This window comes from Equus caballus, chromosome 28 (genome assembly GCF_041296265.1).
Source record: "Equus caballus isolate H_3958 breed thoroughbred chromosome 28, TB-T2T, whole genome shotgun sequence".
Taxonomy (NCBI): Eukaryota; Metazoa; Chordata; class Mammalia; order Perissodactyla; family Equidae; genus Equus; species Equus caballus.
The window spans coordinates 41,244,051-41,262,190 of record NC_091711.1 but is presented as its reverse complement, the minus strand read 5'-3'; positions in this window follow the sequence as shown (position 1 = coordinate 41,262,190).

Sequence of the window (18,140 nt, the reverse complement as noted above, 5' to 3'; positions counted from 1 at the left end):
AAAGAACACAAGTCCCACATGGAAAGTGTCCCAGTTCTGATAACTGGGCTTTGGCCTCATTCCTGACACCCCATCCCCACCTGGTGCCCCAGTTCTGGGAAACAAGTCCCAGACTTGTTCCCTGAGACTCAATCTGCCTGAGTCACTTGCCTGGACCCCCAGAGTTTGCCTCCCTTGGGGTCCTGGGGAGACAAGGGGAGGAGAGAGGGAGGGGCTCTGTTGTGTTTCAACCTGTGCCCTCCCCACCATCTGCCTGGACTCCCCTGACACGTTTGGCCCCTAGACTGGAACCTCGGACCAGTGTCAGGATCCGCTTCCCCTACCACCTCTCTAGCACCCACCCCATCCCTGGGAGGTCTTGATCTATTCCCAGCCCGCCCTGTCAACACCATCTTGGGGGCACAGCCTCCACCCTCCTGCTCCATCTCTGCTCCTGGTTGGACCTTGTCCTCAAATGCCAGAGGGCCACTGAGGGGTCAGGGGTCACACCAGCAGCATGGTCCCTCCCAGACTTTTCTGAAGCTCTCCAAACCTCCAAGATGAGGGAATTCACCCCATGGAGACCAAGGGGCACAGCTGGAAGCAGGCACTTCCAACAGGAAAACCGCCTATGAAGTCTACTGAGTTATCTGAAAAATTCGTGTGCCTTCTTCATCCTACTCCAGAATGAATCCAGATTTGTTTTAAAATAAATATGTTTTTAATTACCACTGAGCAAAATTAAGCCACAGGCAGATCTGCCTTGTTTATCCTCTCTTGCGCTGAGTTACTTACAAACACCCTCTCTCCCTCTGTCCCACTCAGCTGGCAACGTCCCGCCCTGGTTAAATCCCGCTGTCCACCTGCTTCGCGCCAGCACCTGCACCGCTGAATGCTGTTGCGCAAAAGCACACAGCTCTGATGTGTGTTGACTCTCATTTTAAATTCACAGCTGGAGATCTTCGAGGGTCGTCGTTTCTCGCTGCCCTGTAGTCTTTTTTGTTTTTTTTTTTTTTGAGGAAGATTAGCCCTGAGCTAACATCTGCTGCCAATCCTCCTCTTTTTGCTGAGGAAGACTGACCCTGATCTCACATCCGTACCCATCTTCCTCTACTTTATATGTAGGACACCTACCACAGCATGGCTTGCCAACCGGTGCCATGTCCGCACCCGGGATCCGAACCGATGAACCCCGGGCCACCGAAGCAGAACGTGTGCACTTAACCGCTGCACCACCGGGCTGGCCCCTGCCCTGCAGTCTTAGCACACTGTCCCTGGTGAGGGCTTGCTCTCCAAAATAGCTAAACATCAGATCCTCTCTCTCCTCAAACCGCCTACAGCCTTCCACCCCAGCCTTGCACACTCAAGGGTGACCTTGCCTCATAGTCCATTGAGGGAACAAAACCATCATCACCTCAACACCAAATCTGCCCACAAACCCGCACTGTCCCTCCTGCTCCAGCTTCCCTCCTGCCACGCAGAGTGCGCTGCCCTCTCCTACTAGACGCCCTTGTGTCCTGGATCCCCACCCCCCTCGCCTTCTCAAAAACTTCTCTCCCGAATGATCAACTTCTCCTTGTCTGTTATTCCAACAGCTATGCGAATATGCCCTAGTGTCAAACAAAATCACCCATCCAGAACCAGCCTCCTCCTCTAGCCACCACCCACTTCTTTGCTTCCTTCTCTGCAAGACTTCTTGAAAAAGCAGGTGTGTCCCCAAGGGTCCCCAAGACCACCCTCATGTTTGATGATTCACTAGAAGGACTCAGAGAACTCAGAGAAGCTGTTGCACTCGTCGTTATGGTTTGTTACAGCAAAAGGATACAGGTTAAAAGCAGCTAAGGAAAAAGGCATACAGCGCAGGGTCCGGGAGAGACCCGGAGCCAGCTTCCAGAAGTTCTCTCCCATGCAGTTGTGTGGACCATGCTTCATTCTCCCAGCAGTGTTGTGTGACACACGTACAGAAAATTGTCAGCCAGGGAGGCTCCCAGAGCCTCAGTGTCCAAGGTTTGTAATGGGGGTCAGTCACATAAGCATGAAGCACCCACATGAGTGACATTAACCACACAGTCTCCAACCCCCACCCCCAGAGGTCAAACTGATAAGCATGACCTAGAGCCCCAGGCAAATAAAAACAGGTGTTTTCCATATATCACTTTGTTAGCATAAACTCTCTGATATGGCCCAAGGTACACAAAGACACTCTTATCAGGCTAGATCTCCCAAGGGCTCAGAGGTTATCCTCCAGGGCTGGTCAAGGTCCAGTCCTTTCTTTGGAATGTGCAGGGTTTGAGCCCCCTGAGCCCGCTGAGTTAACCCTTCACTGCACATGGGGTCTATAGTCTTTGTTGCAACTTGCTCCCTCTCTCATGCAAGCCTTGGCCAGTTCCCTCTCAACTGCTGCCCCCACCACTCTACTGCGATCACTCTTGTCAAGGCCAACAGCAACCTCTGTGCTACAAAACCTCATGGCCTGGCCTCGGTCCTCATCTGAGCTGAGTCCTCAGCCGCATTTGATGCGTAGTTAGCCACTTCTTCCTTCTTAAAAGTTTTTCTTCTCTTGCTTTCCAAAACATGCCTCCTCCTGGCTTTCCCCTCTGCCTCAGTGGTTCTCAAACTTTAGCCTGCATCACACTCATCTTATTGAAGCACTGATTTCCAGGGGCCGGCCTGGTGGTGCTGCAGTTAAGTGCGCACTTTCCACTTCGGCAGCCTGGGGTTCACCGGTTCGGATCCCACAGGCGCAGACCTAGCCAGGCTGTGGCAGGCATCCCACATCCCACAGTAGAGGAAGATGGGCACGGATGTTAGCTCAGGGCCAGTCTTCCTCAGCAAAAAGAGGAGGATTGGCAGCAGATGTTAGCTCAGGGCTAATCTTCCTCCAAAAAAGAAAACAACAAAGCCCTGATTTCTGGGCCCCACCCCCAGAGTTTCCAAGGCAGTGGGGCCTGATGTTCCGCATTCCTAACAAGTGCCAGGTGATGCTGTGGCTGCCGCTCCCCGGAATGCACTTTGAGAGCCACCGCTTAATTTCAGTGGCTGCTCCTTCTCAGGCTCCGTCTGGTTTCCCCCCATCTCCCTGACCTCTAAACGCTGCAGCGCCCTGGGGCATAGTCCTGGACCTCTCTATTCTTTCCCTTTAGACACTCTCCCTAGGAAATCTCATCCAGGCACGTGGCTTTAACTATCACCTGATGACTTTCAAAACAATGGCTCCTTCCTAGACCTCCCCCTCAACTCCACATCTGTATGTCCAGGTTGCCTAATAGGGGTCTCAAAATTAATACATCCAAAAGGAAACTCCTGATCCCCTCTACTTCTCTCCCAGGCTTCCACTTCTCAATAAATAGCTCACCACCCCTAGTTGCTCACATTAGAAATGCAAGGATTATCATTGACTTCCCGCTCTCTCTTGCCCATCCTGGTCTACCCGTCACCTTCTGGCCCTACCACTGACACGTCTCCAACTTGTTCACTCCTCTCCACGCCTTCTGCTGCCACTCCATTCCAAGCCACCATCATCTCTCAATTGTACAACTGCACTGGCCTCTCTTAGAATCCATTCCCTATGCAGCATCCAGAATGATCATGTTTCAATCAAAATATTGTCATTCCCCTCCTTAAAACTCTCCAAAGCTTTCCAGTACACTTAGACTAACTCGTGCCCTTTCCCTGACTTAAAAAGCCCTACGTGATCTGGCCCTGCCCACCTCTCAGATCTCATGCAGCAACTCTCTCCCTTTCTCCCATTACTCTTGGGACACACAGGCCTCTGTCTTTTCCTCAAGCATGCCAGAGTCAGGGAATTTGCATGTGTTGTTCCCTTAGCCTGGAATCCACCTGCCCCTAGTTCTCAAGAGACTTGCTTCCTCTTGTCATTCAGGCTTCAGCCTGTCAGGCAACAATCACAGAAGTTTAACTGGCCCTCCAGCCTTAAGTAGCTGCTTGGTTGCTCTCTGCCGTTCACCACATCCTCTCCATCACCAAAGACCTGGGAACTAAGCCCTTCCCACTCATCCGGGATGCAAACCTTTTAGGTCACCTGCTCTATCAACCTCTTTAACTCTTTCTACAGCATGCACCTCTCTTCGATAATGATCTTGTTGACTTATTATTAATTGTAGGTCACCTGGAGTGTTAGCTCCATGAGAGAAGGGATCCTATTTGTCTTTTTCACCACTGTATATATCCAACACCGGGCACAGAGTAGGGCTTACTACATATCTGCTGAATACTAATAACTGATACATTGAAGCCTTGCTCTATGCCAGGCACTCACTGCTCTGAGCCCTTGATATAGCTTAGTTTATTTAATCCTGAGAAGGAAGTACTGTGAGACAACAGGCACAGAAAAGTGAAGTCACTTGCCAAGGTCACGTGGCTTGGAAGTGTCAACATTGCGATTTTAGTCCAGTCTGACTCCAGAACAAGCACTCAAATGCTACACTGTGTAGTTGGTGATTTCAGATTCCCCTTAGTCCCTCAGCGATGTCAAAACACTGTTTTGAGAAATAAAGGTGGATGTAGGAGATTTCTGTTGCAGACCAACTCTCCCACTGAGAAAATGTAGAAATTAAAATATCCATGGAAGGCATCAGAGAAGTACCAAGATAGGTGAGAGTTGAGTGACAAAGATCCCATAGAGGAGAGAAGCTCAGAGAAGCGAGCCTGACTTTGGGGCTACAGTTTTCCTCTTGAGGCTCCTGTTTATCCACAACAAATGGCTAAGTTGAGCGAAGAGCAATAGTTGAGCAGCTGGTTAATATGTTCAAGAAATTATATCATAGGTTGAAGTAGGGATTCCAGCTAAAAATTGTAGTTCAGGACAAAGGGCTCTAGGAAAATGATTCAGACTTTCAGCAGGACCCCAAGGGATGACACTCTTGGAGCAGGGTAAACTAGAAATAAGAAATATTCTAGCCCTCCAAAGGCTGCACCCCAGCTTCTAATCCTCTCGTGCACTGGTTGAATTAAGCTGTCTGCCCCTTCACCAACATCTTGCCAAAAGCAAAATAAATTCGCCCTCGAGGAAGATAACAACATCATCCAAATACTCACTTTTTTTTTTTGGAAGATTAGCCCTGAGCTGACATCTGCTGCCAGTCCTCCTCTTTTTTGCTGAGGAAGACTGGCCCTGAGCTAACATTCGTGCCCATCTTCCTCTACTTTTTATATGTGGGATGCCGGCCACAGCATGGCTTGACAAGTGGTACATATGTCCACACCCGGGATCCAAACCAGTGAACACTGGGCTGCCGAAGTGGAACATGTGAACTTAACCTCTGTAGCACCGGGCCAGCCCCTCTCACTTTGTATGTTTGTTACACAACGTTTGGCATTCAATAAGAAATTATCAGGGATATCTAGAGACAAAACTGAAGACTGAAAGTCAAGACAGAAAAAAATTTTTTTAAAGACCAATAGACCTACACAAATGATAAAATTGCATGGAACTAAATAAACACACACACACACACACACACGAATACAAGTAAACTGGGAACATCTGAATAATATTGTATCAATGTTAACATTCTGGTTGTGATATTGTACTACAGTTTTCCGGGATGTTACCATCGAGGGTAACTGCATAAAGGGCACATAGAATCTCTCTGCATTATTTCTTACAACTGAATGTGGATCTATAATTATCTCAAAATGAAAAGCCTAATTTTAAAAAGATCTCTATGGGAGATCCATATAATGGAGCTGTAGACCTGAAAATAATTATAGTTAATACAATCAAGAATTTAGATGACAAATAGAATTTCAACAGAGAACTGTAAACTATAAGGACGAATCAAACGAAAATTCTAGAATTGAAAAATACATCAATTGAACTTATGAACCCAATACATAGGTCTAACAGCAGATCAGACACAGCTGAAGAACGAATTGTGAACTCTGTTAGAGAGACCAAAAGAAATGATCCAGAATAAAGTCTGAGGGGGGAAAAAATGGAAAGTACAGAAAAAATACGATTAATATGGGACATAGTCTAAAGGTCTAACATGTAAGGAGCCCCAGAAGAAGTGGAGAGAGCAAATAAGGCAGAAATTATGGTTAAATAAATAATGTCTGAGAATTTTCCAAAAACTGTTGAAAGACATTGAGCCACAGATTCAAGAATCTCTGGGAACTCCAAGCATGAGAAATGGAAAGAAAATCACAACTAAGACTTTGATAATGAAACAGCTGTAAAATCAAAGACAAAGAGAAAAATCTTTTTTTTTTCTTTTTGAGGAAGATTAGCCCTGAGCTAACATCCATCGCCAATCCTCCTCTTTTTGCTGAGGAAGATTGGCCCTGAGTTAATATCTGTGCCCTCTTCCTCTATTTTATATGTGGGACACCTGAATAGCATGGTTGATAAGTGGTGCACAGGTCTACACCTGGGATCCGAACTGGTGAACCCCAGGCTGCCGAAGTGGAGCGTGTGAACTTAACCACTACGCCACGGGGCTGGCCCAGAGAAAAATCTTAAAATGTCCCCGAGAAAAAAAGATGCATTACCTTCCAAGGAACAATGCCCAGAACAACTTCCCAATAGAAGGGGTGCAAAACGGAAGAATAAAATGACATCTTCACAGTGCTGAAAGGAAATAACTGCCACCCTAGAATTCTATATTTCTTGAAATAAATGAAGATGAAATAAAAGATATTTTCAGACAGAAAAAACAGTACTCATCACCAATGGTTTTTGTTACCAGCAGAGCTTCTCTAGAGGAAATTCTTTAGGGAGAAAGAAAACAGTCCTGAAAAGAAACGTGGAAATTCCATTGAAGAACAACAGAAAGTGTAAATATGTGGATAAACCTAAGTTAGTGCTGATTGAAAAAAGTAATAACAGTTATGTCCTGTGAGGTTTAAAACTCATGACAGCAACAGAATCAAAGGTGGGAAATGGTAAATGCAGTTAAAATATTCTAAGGTCTGGGGCCAGCCCAGTGGCTCAGCAGTTAAGTGCGCATGTTCCAGTTAGGCAACCCGGGGTTCGCCGTTTCGGATCCCAGTTGTGGACATGACACCGCTTGGCAAGCCATGCTGTGGCAGGCGTCCCACGTATAAACTAGAGGAAGATGGGCACGGATGTTAGCTCAGGGCCAGTCTTCCTCGGCAAAAGAGGAGGATTGGTGGCAGATGTTAGCTCAGAGCTAATCTTCCTCAAAAAAAAAAAAATTCTAATGTCCTTGCATCATCCTGGAAGTAGCAGAAGTACTAATTTTACATTAAAATTTAATAAGTCTAGGATCGATATTATCTTTTCCTAGGGTGATCACTAAAAGAACTGTAAAAGAATATGTAACTAACAAGTTATTACAGGAGAAAAAATAGAATAATAAAAATAACTCAAAAGAAGGCCAAAAAAGAAAGGAAAAGGAATACAGAAAGGGTGGGGTAAATAGAAAATAAATAAGAAGTTGATAGATTTAAAACTAAATTTAACATAAGCAGGTAATTGCATTCAATATAAACAGAGAAATATTCCAGTGAAAATATGAATATTGTCAAACTGGATTTAAAAATAATTATAGACAAGTTGAAATTAAAAGGATAGAAAAATATACACCATGCAAACACTAATTCAAAGAAAGTTGGTGCGGCTAAACTTAGTTCACAGTAGACTTCAAGACAGGAAGCACTGTTAGAGATGAAGGGGACATTTCATGATGATAAAGTGTCAATCTCGGGAGTGACATCAGCATGATGGCAGAGTGAGTTGTTACCTTTGTCTCTACCTCTAAGTTACACCTAAACAGACATTCATTAACCAACAGGGGATTCCCTACACAGCACAACAGGACACCTGAGACATCCACTCAGCCATACATCCGAAGGTGAGTGGACTGGATCCCCAGGAAGCAGTGGAACAAGGTGAACAGACCCCTCCCCCTCCCTGGTGGCAGTGATCCACGTTCTGGATCCTCACACAGCAGTGGTCATGACTGTAAGAGGAAGCAGGGGCAGCCCAGCCTGCACACAATGCTTTCAGAGTGGTAGCCTGGCTCTGGGGAGAGTCCACCTAGCTGTGGCAAACCTGCCATGGGAACGCTCCCCACAAAGTGGTGGTGGCTCAACCCCCACGAAGGAGTCCTGCCCTCCAAGCACAGCAGCTCAGCCACCAGCCTGCAAGCACAGAGCTGACTTTCCCAAAAGAAAATGCCCCTCCTGCCTAGTGCAGCAGCTCATCCATTCCCCTGCCAAGCACAGCGGTCCCAACCACCCAAGAGTGACCCACCCGTGGAGCACAGAGGCCCTGCCTGTGTGTGCATGACCTGCCAAGCAGCTTCAGCAAGCCCATGCAAACACAGAGCAGCCTTACCGGCACATCTTCCAGCAGCCTGGGCAGGGTCAGAAAACACAGCTCCTACTGCCACCCAAGTGGTGCCAGGTGGAATCTGCAACCTGATACTAGAACAAATGCACCAAAAAAGGATCAATTCATCAAACACCATGAAGAACTACAGTAACACTTCAGAGCAGAAGGAAAATGACAAGTTTCCAGAAACCAGTCCTGAACTCACAGAAATTTACAATCTAAATGACAGCAAATTCACAATAGTTGTCATAAAGAAACTCAATGAGTTATAAGAAAACTCAGAAAGACAGTTCAGTGAGCTCAGGAATAAAATTAATGAGCAGAAGGAATACTTCACCAAAGAGAATGAAGCCCCTAAAAAAACTATACAGGGGCCGGCCTGTGGCAGAGTGGTTAAGTTCACATGCTCCACTTCAGTGGCCCAGGGTTTCATTGCTTTGGATCCTGGGCAAGGACCTAGCACCATTCATCAGGCCATGCTGAGGCAGCATCCCACATAGCAGAAATAAAAAGACCTACAACTAGAATATACAACTATGTACTGGGGGCTTTGGGGAGGAGAAGAAAAGAAAAGAAGATTGGTAACAGATGTTAGCTCAGGGCCAATCTTTAAAAAAAACTGTACAGAAATTCTGGGTATGAAGAACACAATTAATGAGACAAAAAATAATCTAGAAACCATAACAAATAGAACTGACCCTATGGAGGAGAGAATAGTGACCTAGAAGATAGAAATCTAGAAATGCCTCAGATGGAGGAGGAGAGAGAACTAAGATTTTTTAAAAATGAAGAAATTATTCAAGAAATGTCCAACTCAATTAAGAAAAGCAACATAAGGATTATAAGTATTCATGAGGGAGCAGAGAGGGAGAGAAAAGCAGAGAGCTTGTTCAAAGAAAAAATAGCTGAGAACTTCCCAAACCAGGGGAAAGAAGTGGCCTTACAAGTACATGGAGCCAATAGAACTTGTAATTACATCACTGCAAAAGGACTTTCTCCGAGGCATATAGTACTAAAACTGGCAAAAGCAAATGACAAAGAAAAAATATTAAGGGCAGAAAGGCAGAAGAAAACAACCTACAAAGGAATCTTATCAGGCTTTCAGAGGATTTCTCAGCAGAAGCCTTAGAGGCTAAGAGAGAATGGAATGATATATTCAAAATACTCAAAGACAAAAACTTTCAGCCAAGAATACTCTATCCAGTGAAGCTATCCTTCAGATATGATGGAGAAATAAAAGCTTTCCCAGATAAACAAAAGCTCAGAGAGTGTATCACCACTTGACCTGGCTTACAAGAAACATTGAAAGGAGCCCTCCCATCTGAAACTAAAAAGCAAAGGTTTACAAGACCTTGAGCAAGGAGACAAATAAACACGTAGAATCAGAAAATTGCAGCTCTATATATCAAAATAGGTTAGTAAACACTTAAGTATAACATAAAAGATAAAAGGAAGGAAAGCACCAAAAATAACTATAAACACTTCAAGTTAGTCACAAGTTCAAAACACAAAAAAGAATAATTTGTGACAACAATAACTCAGAAAGGGAAGAGGAAAGGGATGGAATCTGCTTAGGCTAATGGAGATAAGAGGCTATCAGAAAATAGACTATCTTGTTTTTGAGATCTTTTATACAAACTTCATGCAGCCACTAAATAAAAAATCAGAGGATACATAAATCATAAATAAAGAGAAAACTGAAAAAAATCACAGAAAACCACCAAACTGAAATGTAGTCTGAGATACAAGGGAAAAGAAATAATGGAAATATAGAACAACTGGGAAAAAAAGAGATAAAATGGCATTATTAAGCCCTCATATATCAATAATCACTCTAAATGTAAATGGATTGAACTCTGTAATCAAAAAACACAGAATGGCTAGACAGATTAAAACACAAGACCCAACAATATGCTGACTCCAAGAAATACATCCCAGCTCTAAACACAAATGTAGGCTCAGAGTGAAGAGATGGAAGAGAATACTCCAAGCAAATGGCAAGCAAAATAAAGCAGCTGTTGCCATACTTATATCAGACAAATATCAGACTTATATCAGACTTCAAGGTAAAAAAGACAGTGAGAAACAAAAAGAGGCAGTATATAACAAGAAAAGGGCGGCTGGCCCAGTGGTGCAGCAGTTAAGTTCACACGTTCCACTTCAGTGGCCCAGGGTTTGTCAGTTTGGATCCTGGGTGTGGACATGGCACCACTTGGCAAGCCATGCTGTGGTAGTCATCCCACATATAAAGTAGAGGAAGATGGGCAGGGATGTGAGATCAGGGCCAGTCTTCCTCAGCAAAAAGAGGAGGATCGGCAGCAGATGTTAGCTCAGGGCTAATCTTCCTCAAAAAAAAAAAAACAATAAAAGGGACACTCCACTAAGAGGGCATAACACTTGTGAATATATATGCACATAACACAGGAGCACCAAAGTATGCAAAGCAGCTATTAACAGACCTAAAGGGAGAAATAGATAGCAACACAATAATAGTAGAGGACCTCAACACCCTACTTACATCAATGGATAGATCATCCAGACAGAGTCAACAAGGAAACAGTTGCCTTAAATAAAATACTAGACCAGGTGAACTTAATACATATAGAACATTCCATCCAAAAACAAGAGAATACGTGTTCTTCTCAAGTGCACATGGAACATTCTCAAAAGTAGACCAATGGTGGGAAGCAAGCCAAGCCTTAATAAATTTAAGAAGATTGAAATCATATCAAGCATCTTTTCTGACCACAATGCTATGAAACTAGAAATCAACTATAAGAAAAAAGCTGGGAAAGTCATAAATATGTGGAGACTAAACAAGATGCTATTAAACAACCACTGGATCAATGAAGAAATCAAAGGAGAAATCAAAAAATACCTGGAGACAAATGAAAATGAAAACACAACATACCAATTCTTATGGGATGTAGCAAAAGTGGTACTAAGAGGGAAATTTATAGCAATATAGGCCTACCTCAATAAACAAGAAAAATCTCAAATAAGCAATCCTAAACTACACTTAACAGAACTAGAAAAAGCAGAACAAATAAAGGCCAAAGTCGCAGAAGGATGGAAATAATAAAAAATTAGAGCAGAAATAAATGAAAGAGAGACTAAAAACAATAGAAAAGATCAATGAAACTAAGAGCTGGTTCTTTGAGAAGACAAAGAAAATTGACAAATCCTTAGCCAGACTTACTAAGAAAAAAAGAGAAAGGGCTCAAATAAATAAAATTAGAAATGAAAGAGGAGAAATTAGAACAGATATCACAGAAATACAAAGGATTATAAGAGAATACTATGAAAAACTATATGCCAACAAACTTCATAACCTAGAAGAAATGGATAAATTCTTAGACTCATACGATCTCCCAAAACTGAATCAACAAGAAATAGAGAATCTGAATAGACCAATCACAAGAGGTTGAAACAGTAATCAAAAACCTCCCAAAAAACAGAAATCCAGGACCGGACAGCTTTTCTGGAGAATTCTACCAAACATTCAAAGAAGATTTAATATCTATCTTTCTCAAGCTCTTCCAAAATACTGATTAAGATGGAACACTTCCTAACTCATTCTATGAGGCCAACACAGCCCTGATTCCCAAACCAGACAAGGACAACACAAAGAAGGAAAATCACAGGCCAATATTGCTGATGAAGGTAGATGCAAAAATCCTCAACAAAATATTGGCAAATCGAGTACAGCAATACATTAAAAGGATCATACACCATGATCAAGTGTGATTTATATCAGGGATGCAGGGATTGTTCAATATCCACAAATCAACCAATGTGACACACCACATTAACAAAACGAGGAATAAAAATCACATGATCATCTCAAGAGTTGCAGAGAAAGCATCTGACAAGATCCAACATCCATTTATGGATAAAAACTCTCAATAAAATGGGTATACAAGGAAGGTACCTCAACATAATAAAGGCCCTTTATGACAAACCCACAGCCGACATCATCCTTAACAGTGAAAAACTGAAAGCCACCTCTTTGAGAACAGGAACAAGACAAGGATGCCCACTCTCGCCACTCCTATTCAACATAGTACTGGAGGTTTTGGCCAGAGCAATTAGGCGAGAAAAAGAAATAAGAGGTATCCAAATTGGAAAGAAAGAAGTGAAACTCTCACTGTTTGCGGATGACATGATTCTATATATAGAAAACCCTAAAGAATCCACCAGAAGGCTATTAGAAATAATCAACAACCACAGAAAAGTTGCAGGGTCCAAAATCAACTTACAAAAATCAGTGGCATTTCTGTACACCAATAATGAACCAGCAGAAAGAGAAGTCAAGAATACAATCCCATTTACAATTGCAACAAAAGGAATAAAATATCTAGGAATTTAACCAAAAAGGTGAAAGACCAATACACTGAAAACTATAAGAAATTGTTGAAAGAAATCGAAGACAAAAAGAAATGGAAAAATATTCCATGCTCATGGAATGGAAGAATAAATGTAGTTAAAATGTCCATATTACCTACAGCAATCTATAGATTCAATGCAATCCCAGTCAAAATCCCAATGACATTCTTCACAGAAATAGAGCAAAGAATCCTAAAATGTATACAGAACAACAAAAGACCCCAAATAGCCAAAGCAGTCCCGAGAAAAAAAGAACCAAGCTGGAGGCATCATACTTCCTGACTTCAAAATATAAGCTATAGTAGTCAAAATAGCATGATACTGGCACAAAAACAGGCACACAGATCAATGGAACAGAATCGAAAGCCCAGAAATAAAACTACATGTGTATGGACAGTGAATATTCGACAAAGGAGCCAAGGACATACAAGGGAGAAAGGAAAGTCTCTTCAATAAATGGGTTGGGAAAACTAGACAACCACATGCAAAAGAATGAAAGTAGACCATTATCTTACACTATACACAAAAATTAACTCAAAATGGATTAAAGACTTGAATGTAAGACCTGAAACCATATAACTCTTAGAAGAAAATATATGCAGTACTCTCTTTGACATTGGTCTTAGCAGCATCTTTTTGAATATCATGTCTACTCAGGCAAGGGAAACAAAAGAAAAAATAAACAAATGGGAATACATCAGACTTAAAAACTTCTGCAAGGCAAAGGAAACCATGAGAAAAATGAGAAAGACAACACACCAACTGGGAGAAAATATTTGCAAATCGTATATCTGACAAGGGGTTAATTTTCAAAATATATAAGAACTCATACAATTCAACAACAGGGAAACAAACAACCCAATCAAAAAATAGGCAGAGGTGAGGCCAGCCCCGTGGCCGAGTGGTTAAGTTCGTGTGCTCCACTTTGGTGGTCCAGAGTTCGCTGGTTCAGATCCTGGGCGGGGACCTACACACTGCTCATTAAGCCGTGCTGTGGAGGCATCCCATATAGAAGAGCTAGAAGGACTTGCAACTAGGATATACAACTATGTGCTGGGGCTTTGGGGAGAAAAATAAAAGAGGAAGAATGGCAACAGATGCTAGCTCAGGGCCAATCCTCCTCACCAAAACAAAAACAAAAATGGGAAGAGGATATCAACATGTTTCCAAAGAAGATATACAGATGGCCAATAGACACATAAAAAGATGTTCAACATCACTAATAGTTAGGGAAATGCAAATCAAAACTACAATAAGATGTCACCTTATACCTGTCAGAATGGCTATAATTAATAAGACAAAAAATAACAAATGTTGGAGAGGATGTGGAGAAAAGGGAACCCTCATATACTGCTAGTGGGAATGCAAACTGGTACAGCCACTATGAAAAACAGTATGGAGATTTCTCAAGAAATTAAAAATAGAAATGCCATATGATCCAGCTATCCCACTACTGGGTATTTATTCAAAGTACGTGAAATCAACAATACAAAGAGATTTATGCACCCCCATGTTCATTGCAACATTATTCACAAAAGCCTAAATGTGGAAGCAACCCAAGTGCCCATTAACTGATGATTGGATAAAGAAGATGTGGTATATACATACCATGGAATACTCCTCAGCCATAAAAAAGACAAAATTGTCCCATTTGCAACAACATGGATGGACTTCGGGGTATTATGTTAGGTGAAATAAGCCAGACAGAGAAAGACAAACACCATATGATTTCACTCATATGTGGAAGATAAACAAACACATGGACAAAGAGAATAGATTAGTGGTTACCAGGGGGGAAGTGAATAGAGGGGAGGGCAAAAGGGGTAAAGGGGCGCATATGTATGGTGGGACAGATGAAAACTAAACTATTGATGGTGAGCACAATGCAGTCTATACAGAAACTGATATACAATAATGTACACCTGAAATTATACAAGGTTGTAAACCAATATGATGTCAATAAAATAATTTAAAAACCAAATAAATAAATATGAGCCAAATATAAAAACAAAAGAGTGAATCTCTTAGGAAGATATAACAATCATAAATTTGTATGCATGTGTTAACACAGCTTTGTAATATATGAAGTAAAAATTGACAGAACCAAAGGGAAAAACTGACAAATCAACAGGTGTAGTTGGATATTTTTATTTTATGAGGAAGAATGGCTCTGAGCTAACATCCATTGCCAATCTTCCTCTATTTTATGTGGGATGCCACCACAGCATGGCTTACAATGCTAGATCCACGCTAGATCATACGAACCTGTGAACCCCAGGCTGTTGAAGCAGAGTGCGCAAACTTAACCACTATGCCACCAGGCTGGCCCTGATGTAGTGGGACATTTTAACACATCTCTCTCAATAATTTATAGGGCTAGCAGACAAAAAATTCAGTATGAGTGGGGCTTGCCAAGAGGTGCAGCAGTTAAGTTCGCACGTTCCACTTCGGCGGCGTGGGGTTCACTGGTTCGGATCCCGGGTGCAGACCTACGCACCACTTGCTAAGCCATGCTGTGGCAGGCGTCCACATATAAAACAGAGGAAGATGGGCACAGATGTTGGCTCAGGGTCAATCTTCCTCAGCAAAAAAGAGGAGGATTGGCAGCAGATGTTAGCTCAGGGCTAATCTTCCTCAAAAAAAAAAAGAAAAAATCAGTTTGAGTATAGAAAATTTGAACAAAATGATTAACAAACTTGACCTAGCAAAGCAATGACAGAATAGACATTCTTTTCAATTACAAGTGGAAAATTTACCCAAAATGACTATGGTAGCTAGAATAATGGCCCTCCAATTATCCTGATCCCCAGAACCTGTGAATATGTTATGTCACGTGGCAAAGGGAAATAAGATTGCAGATGGAATTAAGGTTGCTAATCAGACGACCATGAGACTGGAGATTAACCTGGGTTATCTGAATGGGTCCAATGCAGTCACAACAGTCCTTAGGTGTGAAAGAGGGAAGTCCAAGAGTCAGTGTGAGGGGGATGCAGGAAGTCTCTAGAAGCTGGAAAAGGGAAAGAAACAGTCTCCCCTAGAGCCCCAGGAGGGACACCTTGAATTTAGCCCAACGAGCCCAATGACTTCTTTTTCCAGAACTGTAAGATAAAAAATTTATGGTTTTCGTTTTTGTTTTTTTGCTGAGGAAGAATTGCCCTGAGCTACCATCTGTGCCAATCTTCCTCTATTTTGTATGTGGCTCGCCACCACAGCATGGTCACAAACAAGTGGTGTAGGTCTCTGCACGGGAATGGAACCCAGGTCACCAAAGCAAAGCGTGCCAAACTTAACCACTAGGCCATGAGGCCAGCCCCAAATTTATGTTGTTTTAAGTCACTATTTTTCCAACCTCTGTTACTTGCAGCTGATCCAATTGCTAACTGATTCCAGGCTGTCCACCACTAGCCATTTTAAACAGCAAGAGCAATGCATGAAAGGATGTGGCTGGAATGTAGGCTGAATCTTGGGGATTGACAAGAGATGAGTCTGAAGAAGTAGGGTAGGACTCTACCTCATTCATTCACTCATACACTCATTCATGAAACATTTACTAAGCAATTAGTCTCTATTAGATCCTGTGTGGAACACAGGGATGTAGAGATAAATAGGACAACGTCTTTGTTCTCAAGGAGCTCACAGGGGAATTCAGAGAATTAAGTACAAAACAGTGGAGAAGGGCAATGAGAGAAACATGCACCAGATGAGATGGGAGCACAAAGGACTCTTTGGGTTGCAACTGATAGAGCTCTAATGAGCACAAGCTTAGACAAAAAGCGATGGGCTCATATAGCGAAAAGGAGGGAAAGGCAGAGGGAGAATGTGAGTAGAGAGGATGAGTGAGCAAAGGCAGGGAGGTGAGAAACAGCATGGAGTGTGTGGAGAGCCATGAGAGCTAGCATAAAGCACAGGGGAAGGAGCAGCAAGGAGACAGAGGCATCCACAGGCCACACCAAGGGGGCCTTGAATGCCAGGTCATGGCGTCTGGATGTCACCTGGTAGGCGATGCGGAACTGTTGAGAGAGGAAAGGAGTTGTTACAGAGAGAAATGCAGTGGTGAAATGTGGGTTTTAGAAACATCACATTGGCTGTGGTACGGAGGACGGGCAAGAGTGCAGTCAGGGATTCCCATTGGGAAGTTGTTGCAATAATACAAAAGGGATCATGGTGCTGTGCACATGGGGAGTGCCATGACAATGGCCAGAAGGGACTTCAATCAAGACTTCATTAGGAGTCAGAATCGCAGGCTCGTGATTGACTTGAGGTGGGCATTGGTAGGGGGAAGTGTGAAGGATAAGAATGCCTGGTTTCTGATGGAGGCAGCTGGGTGGGTGGTGGTGCCATTTGCCGAGTGGGGAATGCTGGGAGAGCATGTTGGAGGGAGATGATTAATTTAGTTTGAGACACATTGAGTTTGAAGGGCTTGTGGGACATTCTGGTGGAGACAGCCGGGGGCAGTTGGATATTTGGGTCTGGATCTCCAGTGAGAGGCCTAATCTGGAGAGAGAAACACAGGAGTCGTCAGAATTTAGATGGACATTGACAATGGAAACCACGGATGTGGATGAGATCCCCAAGGGACAGTCGTAAGGCAGCAATTCTCAACAAGATACGCATAACTTTCTGAGGCATAACTCCCTGTGACAGTGTTTGGAATCACCAGGGGCTTTTCCAAAGTACATACCCAATCTTCAGTTCCAGAAAATACCCTAGGGGCTGTGACTGAGGGACACTCTTGCTGATGAGGAGCTGACCTAGGGTAGGAAGAAACTTGAGACCATTGGTGAGAAGAAAAGAAGGTCAAGGTGGGCACAGAGAGCCAGGGAAGAAGAGTTCAAGAAGGAGCCAGAAAGGAAGAGAGGTTGAGGAGATCCACAAGAATAAGGTGCCCCAGGTGTCAGGACAGAGCAGTGATTCTCAACTGTGAGTGTGCACAAGGTTGCTTGTGAAAAATACAGATTCCTGCTCCACACCATGCTGAAGCCGTGGGACCCTGGAATCTGCATTGTAGAGTTCTGCAGGCACCACCTCTGGGGTAGGGAAGCTCACGAAGATGGGCACCGTCGCTGGGCTAATGCCAGCAGAGGGGGTTGGTCCAGTAAGATAAAGACTAAAAGAGTCTATACGATTCCACTCTTCAGGAGGTCACTGGTAACCATGGAAGAGGGAATTTCGGTGATGTCGTGGGAGTGGAAACCAGATTGCAGTGGGCTGAAGAGTGAATGGGAGGTGAGAAAGAGAAGACAGCAAATGCGGACCCCTTTTGGGAGAAGTTTGGATGACAGGCGGAGGCGAGAGCTTCATCCCCCTCAAAGGCCACCTTCCATCTCCTGGAAAACTTGGCAAAGAGGATTGGGGAAATCTGGAGGCTGAGTCAGACATTCCACAGACCCTCAGGATGCACTAGGGAGGCAAGTTGGGCATCAGCAAGGGCCTAGCACACCTCAAGCTGCCAAGT